Source organism: Ambystoma mexicanum, chromosome 9 (genome assembly GCF_040938575.1).
Source record: "Ambystoma mexicanum isolate Mex_15411 chromosome 9, UKY_AmexF1_1, whole genome shotgun sequence".
NCBI classification, from domain to species: domain Eukaryota; kingdom Metazoa; phylum Chordata; class Amphibia; order Caudata; family Ambystomatidae; genus Ambystoma; species Ambystoma mexicanum.
Genome location: NC_090931.1, coordinates 529,688,192 through 529,706,802, shown reverse-complemented (window position 1 = coordinate 529,706,802; position 18,611 = coordinate 529,688,192).

Sequence of the window (18,611 nt, the reverse complement as noted above, 5' to 3'; positions counted from 1 at the left end):
GCTGTTCTGCAGTGTGTTGGTTTCTTTGACACTGTGCATGCTGGTAGTGGTAGTTTTTCTACAAGAAACAGAGAAGACTTGGCCAAACTCATGGGAGAAAGGTATGGAGTGATCTACAGTGGTACTTCCCACACAAATATAGGCACTAAAAGAGGGGATAAAAACTAGGCCTCCTACCCCAGGCTGAGCAGGGTCACCATCCCCTCTTGATAGGAACAGACTACTCACCCTGTAACACATAACAAAACCAAACGTCTTACTCAAAAACCCAGTTACCTAATGCAAAGAAGCAGCTATAGTCATGCTGCAATGTAAAAGTGAATATGTCTGTTTTGTATGTTAGTATTCTGCAAGGAAATGATAGAACCAATGTTACTTGCAAATCAAGAGAGACGTTTAGTATATTTATGAACAGAGCAGTTTATGATTTAAGTGTTATTATAAATAAAGACGCAGTGAATTGCACATTTCTGTTACATGGGACAGAATATCTCATGTACCTGTTGGATAGTGCAGACATAAAGTTGAACCTAAACTATATGGCTTTGCAGAGCTCAGCTAAAAGAGGCTAGAGGCATATCTGTGTTACTTGAAACAAAACCATGTGTGTAAATTGCAATATGATAAACAAAAAACTAGTTCCAAAGCCAGGATTTTCATTGTCCTATGTTTTTAAGTTTAGCTGGAAGTCCCCCTGGTTAAAGATTGATAAATGCATGGTCAGTCAGTAATGCGAATTTAGGCCTCCAACAGACGCCAACCTCTTACCTGGCAGAGAAATAGAGCCTCATGAAGAATTGGTCTGCTTCATTAAAGCACATATTAAAAGGGCCTTTGTTTATAACCACAGATGTTGTCTGTTGTTATTAAGAACAGAGCAACACATGTAATTATGTGCTACTTAAAAAAAATGTATTCTAAAGTAATACGTGCGAAATACATCAGTGGCTGTAGCTTTTGAACCCTTTGTTCAATTTAAAAACCAAAGACAGTTTTCAATGGGAAACACTGTGTATATATAAATGATATATTAAAATGTTACCAGTTATACATAAATGTGCATATTTTCTCCCTGTTAGAGAACATGCAAACATAAAGATATAAAAGATGTCTCAGGATTCATAATATTCTTGCACATCTGAAAATATAATTCTTATTAATGGCACAGGCCCATACCAGATGTTATCAGAAATATAAATACCAGTCATATTTTAATTTCACATTCCAAAAGGAAGGGCTACCTGATGGCTAACTCATCCCCTTATGACAAAAAGAAATCATTGAGCCAATTGAAGCAAAGAAGTGAAACCGAGTGGCTGTAATTATGTGAAGGGAAGCTATCACAGGCCCTGTACAATCCAAAATTGCAGTGTCAAATGTTGCTACATGGCCGGCGTTTGTTGGGTATTTGAACTCAAATACATAGGAAGAGAGCAGAGTTTGGGGAAAGCAGAAAAGGAAGAAAACATATTTATAGGAGAAAAATGGATTGGGGTTCCACCTAAATGTAGCTGATGTAAAATCTCCTTAAGAAGGCATTTTCTTAACGGGGCTAAAAGCAGATGCTTATCCCAAGACAGTACCAGATTAGGGAGGGATTTTGGGAGCAGATGTACAGACTGAAAAGAACAGCCTGTCAGGCGGTGATGCCGGGTGCCATTGATGTCCCTACACATGCTGGGCCTTTCAAAGATAATCCAGAGGTGAATACGATAATCCCAGAGAATTTAAACAAAGAATTAATTCAATCGCAGATAGCAATTGAAATAATTTTGGAGGACCACTGTTTACAAGTCACTTAAGGGGGGGGGGGCTGTGCCTCTAAATGAGACTTTGTGGATGCCTATTTAAAATAGATTGTCCTATAAAAAGAATCATGATGGTGGTGGCCACAATATATGTCATCATTGCCACTGTAAAGCATGCAATGCTGGTGCCCAAAAAATGTGTGATTGTTGCCACTGTAAAATACACAACACTGGTGCCCAAAGTATTTATCATCATTGTCGGTGTAACACACCTAATACAGGCACTGAATGAGGCATGCAAACAACCTAATTGCAGGAGTGCCCCAATTTCCAGAAAGTGCCTGCAGTATACAACAACCAGCATGCCCAAAGGGCCATGCAACGTGTTAGAAGCTAAATGCAAGGCTTGTGTGATCTAGGGTACTGGATGCAAAGGGGAGATCAGTTTCCCGCAACACCAGGTGGCCCACAAGTGAAAGCAGCTGAGGAAGTGGTCCTTGGTACTGTCCTCATTGTTCCTAAATAAAAATACAAAATACAAATAATTGGTGGCACAGCCTTGCTGCCGGTTATGGACAAAATGCCACCGGGAGTACTGTGCCCCAACCTTACCCCGACTAGGTTGGACCAGGTTTTTCCCATCATCTACTGAGAGACTATGACCCTGCCAAATGGCGGACAACACTGGTTTCGCTCTAATGAACATGTGGTGATGTAGCCATCAGACAATCAGGCAATCACTAAGGCTAACCAATGATTGAACCCACTTATTTCTCTACAACGTCCGCTTGATGGAAACTGCTAAAACATGGCAGCAAGTAAAGAAGCAGATTTTGCAGATTGGAGAACTCAGTTGTGGGTGTTTTTTTCCAGTAGAGTGGCATAAATATGTCCTCTGAATTGACCTGCGCAAATGAATGATGCATTTCTAATGCACATTTGTGAAAAATTAGGTAAACGTCTGCACAACATACACTTTGTTCAGTAGGGAAGCACTTGAAAAAATCCAATAAATGTAGGATTACCAAATATACAAAGGAGCATTTAAAACATATTTTCATGATACCTCTGCATACAATACATGCAAGCACTGCCACCATAATGATGCCTGTGCACACAGTGAGTGTAATTATTACCAGTGTAATGCTCATTTTTGTGACACCAGTAACCACAATATATGTCATCACTGTAAAACACATGATGCTGGTGTCCACAACGTATAGAACTGTTGCAACTGTACAATATACAACGCTGATGCCCCAATTACCGAGCATCATGCTCAGTCTAATATGCTTTCTTAACAACAGGACCAAGTCCCTTCCCTATTTCTCTGGTGGAAGCAAGGACCGAACAGAAGCGCAGGACCAGAAGCGCAAGCAGTTTAGAGAGCATTCAGGTTTCACTAAACTGTTCCTCTGTAATAGGTGGTGGGCACTGCCCTGTCGTTGATTATGGATGTGTCACCACTGATGTAACTGTGTCCCAACCCTTCACCCCGAGCCCAGGATTTCGTCACCATCTACTGAGAGATGATACGCCTGTGTTCGCTCACTCACCCCCTCCACAGTACGAGATAGCTTATGGCGATTGTTGCACTTTATAAAACACCATATCACAAATGAAAGACAATTCTGGTTGCTGATCCAAATTGAACACAAGGTGATATAGCTAACATGCCATCAGAGTTTCACCCCTCAGGGAAATGGCTCAGTCAATGAACTAGCTGGAAACATAATTTTGACAGTGGCAACCCGCGTACCTGTGGCCACCACCCTTATTTCCACTCCTGCCTCCCCTTTCCTGCTCTGCCCATACCGCAATCAGCCCCCAGGCACCACACTCTCCCAGGCTTCACCCTCCTCTACCTTGCCAAATTAAGCTCACCCCAGGGTCTCTTTCTCCCAGCCACCTGCACTCCCTGGCTGTACACACTTCCGCCCTAGATATAGGAAAGGGACTTATTCCCTGGTTTAGTTCTCTTGGCTGCGACCATCTTGGTTTTTTATTTACAGAGATTCGGCATTCACACTATGCACTGCTCACTTATCCTGTAAAAAATACGGTAAAACTGTTCACAACATGGAGGGAACAATCTGGGTGTGAATATCTATCACCTGCTTGTTCAGAAGGATGCACGGCTGCTACAGACATCACCCCCTTGTTCGTGGCATGCGGGGCCAGTAACTGCACCAAGCATTAACCTAGGCCCAGGCTGGAGGACTTGTAGCAGACACCATAGGCAGCGCCAACTCCTTGCTTAGGAGAGCTTAAGCCCTCCCAAATGGAGGCGGTTACAAGCAGAAGGCAGAACTCTGCTGTGATGCTCAGCCGAGGGTTGAAGATGGGAAATGGGTGCTACCTCAAGAGCAGTCAAATTTCTCAACTGGGAGAGCAGAGAATTTATGTTGAAACAATCATTAATGTGGCAGCAGCAAATGTACAGTGTCAGAGGGTAAAGGCCTGTCCAGGCAGAATCAATGTATCCCCTAACATGAAGCCAAAGGCTTATCTGCAAGATTCAGCTTTTAGAAGATCCACGCTTCCAATGGTCAGCATTCAGTTGTGAAGATAAATATCCTCCGAATTGGGTTGAAAAATGTATCTAATGGGCCAAACGAAAATGGCTATTCAACCTCGTGGGCTCAGAGGAAGGGGGGGGGCTTGATAGCCAATTGGTTAATTGCCCACTCATGACCAGCTTTCAAAATGGTCATCCAACCTTCCACCGACAAAATGTTGAGTCTGATTCCACCCATGGTACCGGACCTGTACACCCCAAGGGTGTACAGGTCTGACTTATCCTTGGCCTCAAGCCCAGGGACCGTATCGCTCCAGCCCTAAAATCTCTCCAATGGCTCACGGTGGCTGCAAGGATCAAGTTCAAGACCCTTTGCATTGTCCACAAGGCGTTCTGGGGTAAGGGCTCACACTACATCCAACGCTCTCTTCCAAAATGCCAACCTTCTCGAACCCTTTGCTGAGCTACCTCCAACTCTCTAAGGGTTAGACGCTTCTCCAGGCAGAGAATGGTGGGTAGATCTCTCTCCTCTGCTGGTGCCTCCCTCTGGAATGGCCTCCGTGCCCCTCTCAAATATGAGCCGGACAACCTGAAGATCCGGAAGCAGCTGAAAACGTTACTCTTCTCCTCTGCTTTCTTTCTCTCCCTCCCTCCCCTCCTGACCACCTGCCTGCTGTACCAACGGGTTGCTGGGCTACCGTAAGAGTTGCACTGGGTACCAGGCTCTTTCTTGATAAGTCACCCTTGCACTGCCTCTGGCCTACCACGCTCTTAGAGGCTGTAACTGTAACTTCCCTTGTTCTTCTTGCACTACCCATAGCTGCGATGCCCTGTTCTCCCCTCTCCTCTCCCTTGCACTTCGCCCATCCCTTTCCCCTTGCACTTCTCGTTCTCGCACTTGCGCGATCTGTATGACACAAGGCCTAGTAAGATCACACGCCCGTTATAAATGACTTCTCATATCAAGGGTGAAGTCAAATGATTGCTTAAATCTTAAATCATCAAGGCTAAGCAACCACTTCCATCTCTACAAAGTCCTTTTGGTGGAAACTGCTTGAAGTGAAAGCAAGTTAACAGGAAGCATTCAATAAAAAAAACGAAATACATAACCAACTGAAAACGAACCTTGGTGATTAGGTTAATGCTTTTTCTTTATGCAAAAGGAAATAAGCAGCGTATAAATAGTAGATAAATAAACCATTTAAGAAAGGAAGGCTTTCCCGCTCATAAGAGACTCACGACCTCTACAGGGCCCACCATCATTCAGGCGCCATGGCCTACCCAGAAGAGCCCTCGACCCATAGAAATGGCCAAACCATTGCATAGAAGCGTGCCTTCACACCCTCCCTATGTCGCTGCACTCCCTAAACAGTTAAAGGCTGCGCCAGGCCCAGCGACACAAACAGAGCGAATGGCGATAAACGCAAGGCTTCCGCCTCGGAAACTCTCACTTATTTGATTAGGTTAGGTGAAGAGTGGGGCAGTCATGCTTGTAGTGTTCCTTCCTCTTCCCTTCTCCGCGCGCCTTTTATTCCTAATGCGAATCGGAAGTCTACGTGAAGCAGTCGGCCTAGCCCCCGTCTAACCTCCCCATCTGGAAGGGAACTAACCGGCCTCGAGGCTACTTCCAACCCTTCCCAGCTGTTGGTTTGAGGAGTTTTGTTTTTGCGGGACTGCGAAAGCATATTTATATAAATGATTGCCATATCCTCTGCCAGCTGTTGACCCGGCTCTTGTCCCCGGCTGGGGCATGTTTTTCATTTCTAGCGGCCACAGAGTGGAACTGACCCCGATGGAGTTAGCACGCTATGCAAACAGCTTTCCGTGTGACTGCTGTCACAGCACAGACAATGGCCGCACAGTGCAGGCGCAGGCACCGGTGTTTCCCTTTGGGCTACCGTCACAGGGCCCAGAGCCGGAGGCGTCGGGGGAGAACATCTTCTACACAATACGCGGGCCGCTCCCTGGCTTTCATTTGCAGGCATCTGCCACGAATAGTTCTCATCACACTGGATGGCCGAATATATCCGAATAATGATTTATGTATAAAGCGCTTTGACAGCACATGTTTACATTATAGAATATTAAGAGCGTACAAATATAAACACAAGTCATATATATATATATATATATATATATATATATATATATATATATATATATATATATATATACTGTCCACCTGAAAGGGCGCTCGGCCTACTACACAGTGGGTGCTCAGGGGCACGGTGAGAGAAAAACGTAGCAGTTAGGTTGCAAGTCACTATTGATGATAGCACATTCAATATCGACTTGAATGTAACCTGGCGGCTCAGTAGGCCCGTGCTGGTCGAAGATTTTCAAAGATTGTCTGGTGTGAATAAAATCTATATTCTTGCACATAAGAGGCCGAGTATTCGGGCTTCTTTGAGTGGTTATGGTTGTTAGTGCCAGGGCCGGCATAGGAAGCTGCAGCGCCCCGGGCAACAAATCAAACATTTTTCAATACGGCAGGCGTCCTATTGTTCTTAAATGCGCTCCGCTCACGAGAGCGCATTTAATTTCAATAGGGCACCTGCCGCGCCTTGTCCCACCATGCCAGCTCGAAGGAGACCTTGAAAGACTCCCCCGAGCTGGTGTGGCAGGGGTCTAATAGCAGGTGCCACCGGTGGGCGCCCGGCCCACCCTGCCCAAAGGCTGGTTCTGGCTAGTGCTATGATTAATAGTGACTTGAAAACTAACAGTTACTCCTTGTCCATATATATATGTATATATAATATATAGTAGGAAAGTCCATTTGAGCCAAGTCACACATTCCACAACGCCACCTAGTAGCCATCGCTGGAAGTTCACCTCCAGTTCTGAGCCACAACAGCAAGGCATTGTGGGTATGCAAATATAGCTTAAATGCAAACGTTTTTCTCCAGGAAATAGTCTTTTTCTAAGAGGGCAGGGCAGTGGTACTTCATACATAGCTTAATCAACCGAAGGTATGTTGTTTTCCTGGCAGCCTTGCAAATGTCTTTCTTTATAGAGAATAAATGTACATACAATATCACCCAACCTGTGTTGATACTCATTTATCAACCTCAGACGAATGAAAGGCTGAGTTGGCCTTGCCAGGATTGGAACCTGCAACCTGCAGATCAGACGCACATCATAGCAGCGAGCACTCAACCCACTGAGCTATCTTACTGGCTATAACGATCGTACCAGCAATACCCACTGAGCTATCTTCCTGGCTATAACGATAGTACCAGCAATAATAAAATGAGCAATTACATGTCTGAATGTTCTCAAAGTCAGACAGCAAATTACACTCTGTAGTGGATACCAATAAACTGGTAACTGAGATTTAACAGCAGGCCAGTTCATCTGTAGGTCTGGTTCAAAGATGGGCACATATCAAGCCTGCGTGGATCTACTTTTCAGGCTTCAGAGGTTGGCAAATGCATAGCGTTGGGAGGGTTCATAATTGTGTATTAAAGAATTTAGTGTAGCGCAGGGAAAGCAGTGCCCTCAAACGGCATCCCGTACTCTGGGCACTCGTTAACTCATACATGCAAACAAACATCCTGAACAGCAGGCCAGGGAGATAGGAAAGATAGACACATTACAACAAAGCATTAATTGTGGCACAATGAAATCAAGGGCCACTTCATGTGCTATGGTTAAATATTTCTACAATGCAAACAAGCTTTTAGGTGCAAGGATTTTGTCAAGTGACCGAGCACACAGGGATGGAATGTCTTCTGATGATCATAACAGATACAACGTCAGAAAAAAAACATGCTATAACTGCAACTTACGAAAAAAGAAAAATACATAGTACAAAATGGATGCTTATTCTACTCTAAATGCTTTTTGGAAGTTGTTGTCTGCATTGTGAATTTGAGGTGTTTAAGAACAGACTAAATCAGTGACTCACCCCCTAAAGTGTGCCTGAAATAAACCTTTAATGAGTCTAGCAATTAATGTATAGAAATCCCAAAAGACAAATTATTTGTATTCCTATTCTTTCTTATTTAGGGTCGCTGCTAAAAGTGTTACACTTTTGGAACCCCCTGTTTTTTTGAGAGACCTGAACAAGAAATCCAGCCACTCAAGAAACAAAGAGCCACATGGCACTGGCTACAGCCCAGGAGCTTCAATTTTTGTTGAACAAATACAAGTTTTGAGTTGTTTTTTTAGGGGTAGCAAGGGAGACCAAAGAGGTAGCAAGGTAGTCTTCAGGGGTTGCAGGTGCGACCCCTGGTCACCCCAAATGACATCCCTAATTGATATACATATTTCTCACAGTTCATCAACTGCTTGGTGAAAAAATACATCCAGCAAGCAAACATTGATGAATCCTTAAAATTGGGAAAACAGTAGTAGTGCCTTGATCAAACTTGCTGGATGAAAGGATATTGCAATGAATAATATATTTCTTTCTGCGTTTGTCCAAAAGCAGATATGCCAAATAATTGGCTTGTCAGAAAAAGAAGTCCATAGCAACGGTGGATGACAAACTGGTGAATGTAGATTGTGGTGCTGTAAATTAAGCTGTGAAAGTGTTCGCATTAATGCATCTTGTGCAAAATAAATCCTGAATTTTTAGGTGCTGCAAAATACTTTGTAAATTGAAGAGTTGCATTAATACATTTGCTAAGTGAGGAACAAACTTGGCACACATTGACATCTTTCTTATAAAGCACCCAGATGCATCTTTCCTACTGTTCCTCTTCACGGGGGTATAGCGCCATTCTCTTCTCATCATTAAGGGTTACAGTGCTCTTCACACAGGCAAGACGCACTTCCTGGGACCTTTCACTTTCCTCAGAATCTGTAGCTGGATTAGCCTGCCCAGTTGACCCAGGACTCAGGGGACTTCCTACTTGTCAGTTTGCAATCCCTTGTCCAGTGCTTTTGCTGCACTTCTGGGATCTCTTGGCTCACTCTCCTGCTCTGCTGGCTCCTGCTCCTGCAGGAATACCTCTCCATTTGCTTTGCCTTGCTCTGCTCTTATATAAGTGCGACCTTCATTACCCTTCTCTGATCCATTCCCTAATGTGTCCTGGACTGCTTCCCTTTGAATGGGGCTTTTATATTGGTGTGATTTCTCAATGGTCCTATTTGCCTCTCCTGCTGGGGGGCTTCAGTATCCCATGCTTAAAAGCGGTCAGTGGGCCATCTTGATGTCAGACATGAGACCCGGTTGTGCTTCCTGCTATCACACTGCCCTGCTGCAGCATCTCGCCACCAGCATCATCTCTGTTCCCCCTTTGCTGTCTGATCTGGCGAACTCAATGCCAGTAGGTACTGCACATGCACCCACAGGGACCCTGTACACGAGCAGGACCTCAGTCTGGCACAACACAATTAGATTTTTCTTCAGCTCGGAGTTCATACTTGGTTCTGCTCTCACAGGTCTTCACTGGGATGCCCTATGGCACACTGGATCCAGCAGAGATGGTTCCTTGGTGCAACGTGTTCCATTGGGGTTTGCTCCGCCACACCAGGCAATCTTAATGGGAGTCTTTCAGGATTTCTAGGGGCATGCACACTCTGAACTCCTGGTTTACGGGCACCCTAAAAGCTGCTGCACCACAAGTAGTAACAATGCTCCAGGATAGATTCTAGTGGGACTACCTTTTCCCAAATGTATGTAGGAACTGGGAATGGAAGTTTGACACCAGGGCCATGGTACATCCTCACCACTGGACTCTTATAAAAAGAAAAGTACATTACTCAGATTGAGGTAAAGTCAGAGACCCGGAGGGGGCTCTACAGCTCTCACCCTGTAATACCTCTAGGTAGCTCATGGCTCTGTCTATACTAGCTTGGTAGACATGCTTTCCTGGACTGCAGAGTCCCATTCAGGTCTCGGAAAAGAGCCAGAGGTCTGACTTTGCCACATTGCGGGATACATTTACGAGGCCAGCAGAAATCCCCTGCATCACAAAACTGAGTTTTAGCAGTTACAAAACTGATGCTGTGTTGCATCTGCTGAGCACATATTCCCTTGCATCACAAAACAGCATTTTAGCAGTTAAAGGAATAATGGCTACGCTGCGTCTGCTGAGCAAATATGGGCAAGATGGAACAATGACACCCCGAGGAGGGCTGCATTTAATTCTTCATGTGAATCCAAAAAAAGGAATTCAAAGGCAGAATGGCTCAGCGCTGCTGTGTTGTGATTTGCAAAAACCTAAAACTGCAAAAGAAAATGTTCTGTGTTTAAAACATTGCATTGGTGCTATTTTCATCTTTAAACATCACACAGTTTGGTTCCAGTAAAACACAGCCATGTCCATCTATATTCAGGTTGAACACCATCAAATGAGGGCCATTCCTCCCTGAATGGCATTATTATGTCAAATAAAGTCTGTGAAAAGCAGGAATTAATTTCTGCCCACAAGGCTAACATTCACTTTTGAAACAAATTAACACATGCAAAGCACTTCAAAGAAGCGCTTTCTCTCCTTTGCATGGTTTCAGTTTCAAAGAATCTATTTCTTGAACATGTCCCCTTGTATAGAAATTGACTGAAGCTATGAAAGCCTTCAGAATGAAAATGATGCGAGGAAAACCGCATTTGTTAAATGAACATGGAAAATAAAATGAACCTGTGTTACTTCGCTTTGCAAAGCAATGAAATGACAGTGTGAAAGCTGAATGGGAATAACACTGTAAAATGCAGAGAGACACAACTGTGTATTCTGGGAAGAAAAGCTGCAAAAATATAGGTATATTTTAGTCTGTATATTTTATTTTTCCTCACAAAAAGAACTTCAACAGCCAGCTAGAGGCATTCCTGTTAGACCAGTTTGGCTTAAAGACCAAATGTCTCACCTCCCCGTGATTTAATGCTGCCAGGGTAGGGACCCTGTTCTTTGGGCTGACAAGTGTGATAATTACAGGGTGCCTCAGACTGCATGCAGAGATGCTCCCAAGAACAAAGGGGGATTCCAACTCATGCGTGAGCCTCAAAAGTGTGAAATCCCCTGCATTCAAACAGAAGGACTTCAAAGGAAAAGCCATGGTAACCTCTGTCAAGTGACCAGGGAAAGACATTTCGCTGGGGGGTTGGAAAGACTGCCCACTTTTGGGAACAAAGCCAGCCCATTTGATTTAAAATACCTTTTACATTAAGACATGTATTTCAGTAATCTGAATTAGCAGTAATGTGAATTTATGATGGTTTTCAATGCAATTTTTGTATCAGCATCATGAGACGATGTGGGTCTTCCTTGCATGTTGAGGACGTGAACAGCATTAAAGGGGCATTTCTGGGGAAATAGTACATGACACATATGTAAGATATGATGGAATTATGCCCGACTCTGTTAGGCTTATGTGTAGCCATTTGTAGAATTTTAGGTGAAATTTTTTCCATAGAAATTGTCAAAGAGTGCCAGAAGGCCAAAGCAACATCGCACAGACTGAAGGTTTGAAATGGCATATTCCTGGCTAAATGTGGGATCTGCCTATCTAATTTTCATGATGATAACAATTGTAAATATTAGCGTTTTGTTTCATACCTGATTTTGGCAAAAGTAACGGTGGTGAAACAAAGCACATCATAAAAACACCCACACTAGAACTAATATCACTTCCCTGGATCCAATCCACTTGCAGAAAGGTGGCGATATCCACAGCCTGACCTATCCCATCTTAGAGGAATGCCCAGGTTAATTCTGCCCACATAGAAAAAAATCCTCTGATGTTATCCTGCTTATAAAAGGAGGAAGCATAGAGGGAGTCAGGCCATTAAAAATGCAGGGCATTCAACATTCAGATATCCAGACATTCCCCATTCACCCTGCAAGACTCCAGACTCCAGAGCCAGGACAGAGGTAGCAGATCCAGATGTAGGCAGAACCTCCTATCCAGGCAGAACCACTATCCAGAACTAAGCCCTACACAAATCCCAATAATTCAGGGAGAAAGGGTGAAAGGCTTCTGACCCCTTTGGGAGAATCCAGTGACCCGACCTGTCCTTGCCCAGCTGAGGCCCCCTGCTGTTCACTGTGACCAGACCCAGGTTGCACAGCTGTTCCCTTAAAGGAGAGTACCACCGCCGCGCAGTGACCAGATCCTTGTCCCACTGTCCAGAGACCCGGTTAGCTATCCAAACTACCGAATTCAAGTGCATTTTGTAAGTATCACCCTCCCCAGTAACCAAAAAGCTGTAGACACCATTCTGTCCAATCCTATAAATACCCTAGTGACGTCTTAAATTTTCAGAATGCTGTGTGTATCCTGTCCTTAAAGGAATCTGTGTTAGTCTCCATGTGTTAGCGCAATTCTTTTTCCATCTGTTCTGTCCATTGTGTAAGTCCTTAGTACTATTTTGAATAAATTAATTAATTCCCCACAGAGATCAATGCAGCGTGAATAGGTTAATCTTGCAAATTAACCTCCTTAGGTACAGTGTCTTTCTTTAAATATTTAACCATTAAAATATAGTTGCAGTAGAACAAATAATTTTGCTAACAAGCCCGAGTTTGCCTGTGAAAGTGTTTCCCTTTTAAAATCCGATTTTCCTTTCCTATAAAGAATCCCATATTGTCACCCATCAAGAGTCATCCTTTGACTTTAGTATCATACCTATTATGTGTCTTTGTACCTCTTCAGTAAAACCGACTGTTTAGCTCATTTTCTAAGCTGTTTGCTTGTTTTAAACCCGTGAAAACTCAGAAATTGTAATTCTGCCATGTGTGATTTCTGCTGCACTGTTTTGCCTTCCCAAAGTCGATTTTCTCACCTGTATGCATGTGATTTAGTACCTTGCCTTGTAGCTTGTAAGTTTTCTTACCTCTTTAGTACAGCCAAACAAATTCCTGTCTTATCCATTCAACCGCACATGTAAAATAATTATTCAGTGAATTCCGAGTGCCATTTTGCTCATTTTCAAGGGTTTTCAATCTGATTTTGGCCTCCCATACAGGGGTGGTAGGTCGGATTTCAAATCTGATTTTTGACTCTATTGTACTTGACCGCTTGCTACACCTCTACACTCATACAAAACGTGGTTAACAGGGGTTTGAGGGAGTGTTGCAGGGGGAATGCATAACAGTTGTGCCATTTTAAAGTATTACCCAAAAGTGATTTTGCTTTCAGTCATTTTTGCATTAATGTGTCTGATGTTAGAAAGTAAAATTAAGGGTATCCTATCATTGTGCTGTGTAATTATCACCACCCTGGTGATTGCTGCCCTATATTGAATCTGTTTGATTTTCATTTGAATTTTAAAATAAATAAATATTTCATTGTTACACAACAGCCTGGTTTATGGTCCATTGCGACACGGGGTGTACGTCAAGGAGGGTGTAAGACGGGTTGGCTGCCTTCTCAAAGCAGAATCTGAACTTAACAAACTTGAAAGCGTTTTTATTGAACGCCACATCTCTGGCCAGTGGAAAGAGTCCTAGTCTGGAGTGTGCTGTGTCTTTAAATCCATGACAACATAGCCCATTGCCGGTCTGTGAGGACCAGCATGAGCAATTAGCAGTGGCTACTTTGCCCAGGATCTGAACTATGGATATGTCCTGGGACCTGCAATGTCATTTGAAGTGGCCACTGAGGCTTGGCATGGTGAAATGACTACTTTGCCCCACCGCAGATCGTGGGCCACAAGTAAGTCAGCAGACTAGGTCCTTGTACCAGTGTAGGCCTTTAGCCAATGGACAGGTCGACATGCTTCAAGATGGACCTTTGGCCATGCCATGGGAATGCTTTTTAGCCACAGCAGTTCTGCAGGCTAATATGAGCTCCACAGATCCCAACACCAGGGTTGGACTGGGCCCATCGGCCAATCGGCCCGTGGCCGATACAAAATCACTTGGGAAGGAGGCGAGGGCCGGTTTCTGAAGCAGTCCTGGGCCTGTTTGTTACATTGGTTTTCTAAGGCCTGCTATTTTAATTTATTTTTGTAACGCTTGCCTAAGAAACAATTACAATGATAGATGAGCAACGTTATCATGATGAAGAGGGATTTACTGTCTGGAGAGGTACAATTAGTGGAATCTGAGTAGATAACACCATTAAAAAGACAGGCATTTCCTTTGTGTACGCTCGGCATAAAACAAATGTTGACCTTGAATCCATGAAACCTTAAAACAATGTTTTCTGAGTGCTGACATATGCCCCTCCTCTGCTGCCTGGTTGGGAGGTTTGCAGACTCTTCTGTTTTTCCCCTAACTGTGCTTCTGTTAAATAAGGCACCTTCTGCATTGCTCGGCAGAGACACCATGGCGCCAGCCGCCAGGTGAACCTAGACACACAAGTGTTACTTTTAAACAAAACGTTCCCAGTGCATTGTAATATAGGTCCCGGCCCGTCCGCATTTGCAAGTTCCAATTGCAACTTGCAAATTGCTTCAGTTCCCTCGGCCTGGGGGTGGGGGGTGGACTGTCACTGGGTGGGTCGATCATGAGCCTGGGTGTGCACTGTGCTCACACGCTGCAAGGTTCAGCTAACGAGGAGACTAATGAGGAAGTGACGAGTGTGTTCTTTCAGCTTTTCCTCGAAAATGTGCAGCACGAAGACTCCTATGTTTGTCTTTCTGCTATCCAAGGTAAGGGGGTTTTGAGAAGCTTCATCCCACACTTGGTTCCATAGGGTTTGGTGAGGCAGAGCTGCTTTTGAACCCATACAATGTGGCACTAGGAATAAATCTGGACGACCTCAATCCCCCAAGAAATATGTTCTTAGCATTATGGCTGTGGTCCCCTGATGCCACACTTGGCATTGTTCCTACGTAAGGCAGGGTGAGGCCTACTTTCTGAAGGAGTAATGGGACCCTGTGTTTTCATATCCCGTAGAGTACTTCTCTCAAACCCAAAAGAACGTGCCTCATAGAACCCTTAGCTCTTGGGAAGTAGAGATAGATACTGATTCAGCTCAGTATTTTGGCTCCGTATAAGCATTGCATGGGAAATGGCAGCACATCCAGAGCAGTTCTCTACGTCACTATTTCCTTGCTTTAAATTGGTTTCCTCTGTCAACAATTCATTTAAAAATAAGCATACCGAGGCAAGTCTCAGACGCAGCCAGTACCACACATACTATACATACTTTCATGCCAGTAGCAGTCGACGATGGGCAGACATCTTAAATGACGTGGTGTGTTTCATTGCGTGTAATTTCTGGTAGATTCTTTCAGTGCACTCAAAAGTCTGCCCACTCTTACGAAATGGTGATAAATCACACAAGGATCAAACAAGGGCAAAAAAAGGTGCAAATCGATGTTGCACTTTGTTCAGCCTGCTGCTTTAGTAAAAAGTAAGCAAGCACACAGGTCTTGCATCAATTCACATGGAATAAAGATTGTCGGTCACGGCAACCATTAAAACATGAAACCATTTAAAAACATACCAAAAACATCTTTTGATGTCATGTTTCCTCGGCAAGTTAAGCGCTGCAAGTCTCCCATTCACTTGACATCTCCTTGCTGCACACATAATTTGTATCTTCAGACCGAGAGAAAAGAGAGTGAGATAGAGAAAAAAGAGAAGAAAAGGTCGAAAGAAATTATTATTAAAATGGATATGTCTGCAGAGGCCTGGTGGAGGGCTTTTCTGAGGGGGGGGGGGTAACGGAGAGCGGGCGCTGAAGTGCATTGGCAAGGATGGGTAGTGAAATAGGAGAGAAGAGCAAGTACATCTATTCCCCCTGTTCCCCTCTCCTTGGCCCTGATGTGGCCATATACACTGTATGCCCAGTGATATCAGTGCCATAAAAAACACCAGAATTATTATTCACTTGTGCCACATCCATTACACTCAATCTGACTTTGCCCACGATTATACTCCTAAAGGTCAAGATGCCACCTCTGGATACCATTTAACATGAAGACACTTTACCACCCTGAGATGTTATCCTGCAACTTCTTCACACATGTTTTTATGTATGCTCATACGTTTACCAGGCATCGGGGTACAGTTCAATATGAACTGCTGTGCATCACTGTTTTTGCAATGACAGCCTTCCTCTTCTCTTGCTATGCAGTAACAATCCCGTCCCCTCTCGCAGGACCCAAAGCACCAAGAGGCTATGCAAATATCAGAACGTGCAAGATATAATACCCGATAACATAGCCTATAACATATCTGATGATGCAACCTTGTCAAGGTGGCAGCACTGTGTGACCAAACCTCTATTCTGCGTAAGGATTATACAGTTTTCACACGTTGTCATGCTTTTCGAACGAATAACTATGTGCTTACATACCAGATTAAAATGAGCAATCCTCGTGGAGTGATTAAAGACTGAAAGCCCCATGTTTGGTTTTGGCTATTAGGTAGTGCTTAAGCATGAACTATTGCACTAAAGTACAGCTTGGAGTAATATACAGCTTGTGTGTTTGGTTATTTGCCTATCTATTTTCTGCCCATGGCCATGCTAATCCCTATGGTCATTTCCACCCATCACTAGCCCCTCGCCACACAAAATATATCCTACTGGGATCTCTTCAAAATGGTTCTGTCAGACAGCAACATCTAACTTTGACCTGCCAGTGTTATTTCTAAGCAGTCTGCTGAGAGTTAATGGCATAGTTGCAGCTGTAAATGAGCTCATGGTATAAAAACAATGTTTAACCAGGTGTGTCTTCAGCCACTTGGTTTCTATCTGTCCTTGCACTAAAGTCCTGATAAGAACAAGCATGACAAAGCCAACAGTTGTGGCTTGCGTTTAGGTGTTCAATAGGTATTTGCCACGTACTGCTAATTACACAATTTCCCAGCTGATACCATTTCATATGCCGGTAGAACTGTTATGGCATTGCCTGGCAAATATCACATGCCAACCCAAAACCCCAAACTGCTGGCTTTCCCAATGCAGGTTGAATTATTGCATTGCACTGAATGTGTTTGATAGGGGAATTGTTTGTGATGTGCGGCTTTGATTGTTTGTAGCAGTTGGAAACATGCTTGAGGGTTATTCTGAAAATAAATGTGCTGTCTTGTTCTGGAAAAATACCTAATTGATGCAGCATTGGTGGATACATTGACAGATTCCCACTTGGGTGAAAATCAAGTGTTTGTTTGAATTTTGTTAGATTATTTTCTACAGGATCACATCTTTATTTATTATAATTTTCTGTGGGTGAATTGTTAAAACACACCCAACCATAATATCTGTGTTAAGATGAAAATCACTGCAGTTAGTGTTAAGGTGAATGACTTCATAGCAAATGCATTTAGTTGGTTTATAACAGATACACACCTTTAGCTGCTTGGATGTCTCTAGTCATGCCATCCCTGGAGGCAGCAATATTCAGGAATAGAGGACCACGTTTTGAGGGATGGGGCAGTGCATGTGCACGGGAGATGTGGTGTGTGGCCCATGGCTTCTCCTGGTGTCTTGTGGCAGGCTGCCACAACCAAGGGGCCAGAGAAGCTGAGCTGCTCTTGCCCGTCGACTCCGCTGCTGCAGACAGTCCTGTGATAGCTCATTGCAACAGTGCCCCTGGCATTTCCTTCCGCCTCTGCATCTCACACCAGCTTTTTTCCTCCTCCCCATCACTCAGTCCTTTCCTCCTCCCCATCGCTCACACTGGCACCTTCTTTCCTCCTCTGCATCACACACCTACACCAGTTCCTTCTTCCCATCACACACTGGCTCCTTCTTTCCTCCTGCCTATCACACACCAGCCCCTTCTTTCCACCTCCCCCATCTTCTAACAACCAAACGACACCTACAAGCTTTGTGTCCCTTCTCATTTACCATTCTCCCCATCTGTATTCTAATGCAATAGTTTGGGCTTAAAGCGGCACCTAATAGCCAAAACAAAAAAAGATAAAAAAAATACAGTGAGCAATGTATTAAGCCATTGCCTGCTAAATGGGGGGTACATGGATTTGGGCAGGGCAGGCTATTGGGTCTTTATTACTGGACTGAAGGCACAGGGGTACCAACACTTTGAAAGCAGAGCCATTCATGCGGCAGTGTTTGATATGTGCACTAATTGTAGCACTCGCTCCCTTGCAGCATTTGAACAGCTACTATGACACATCGTGGCAGTGGCACACCAAAATCGCAGGAGACAACAACAAGGGACACTCTGGGCGACAACTAACCTTAGCTAAGTGCTGTACTACCTCATGTGTGTTTATTATGCTGCTGTGCCTTTGTATACTGCGATAGTGATATTGTATGTGTGTGTAGAGTCAGAAGAAGGGACATATGTTTGTATGAGTGCTGTGTAACAGCTCACTGAAAGCATGCGATGTGGTCAAAACCTTACTCTAACATCCCCAACCTATCCATAACCTCTCCCTAAACCTCATTCCGGTATCCCTACTTCCCCCTTTGTATCCACCCATCGTCACCATAACCCTCCTTCCCTGCTGGGGTTGCGGAGCCCTGTATAAGCATCG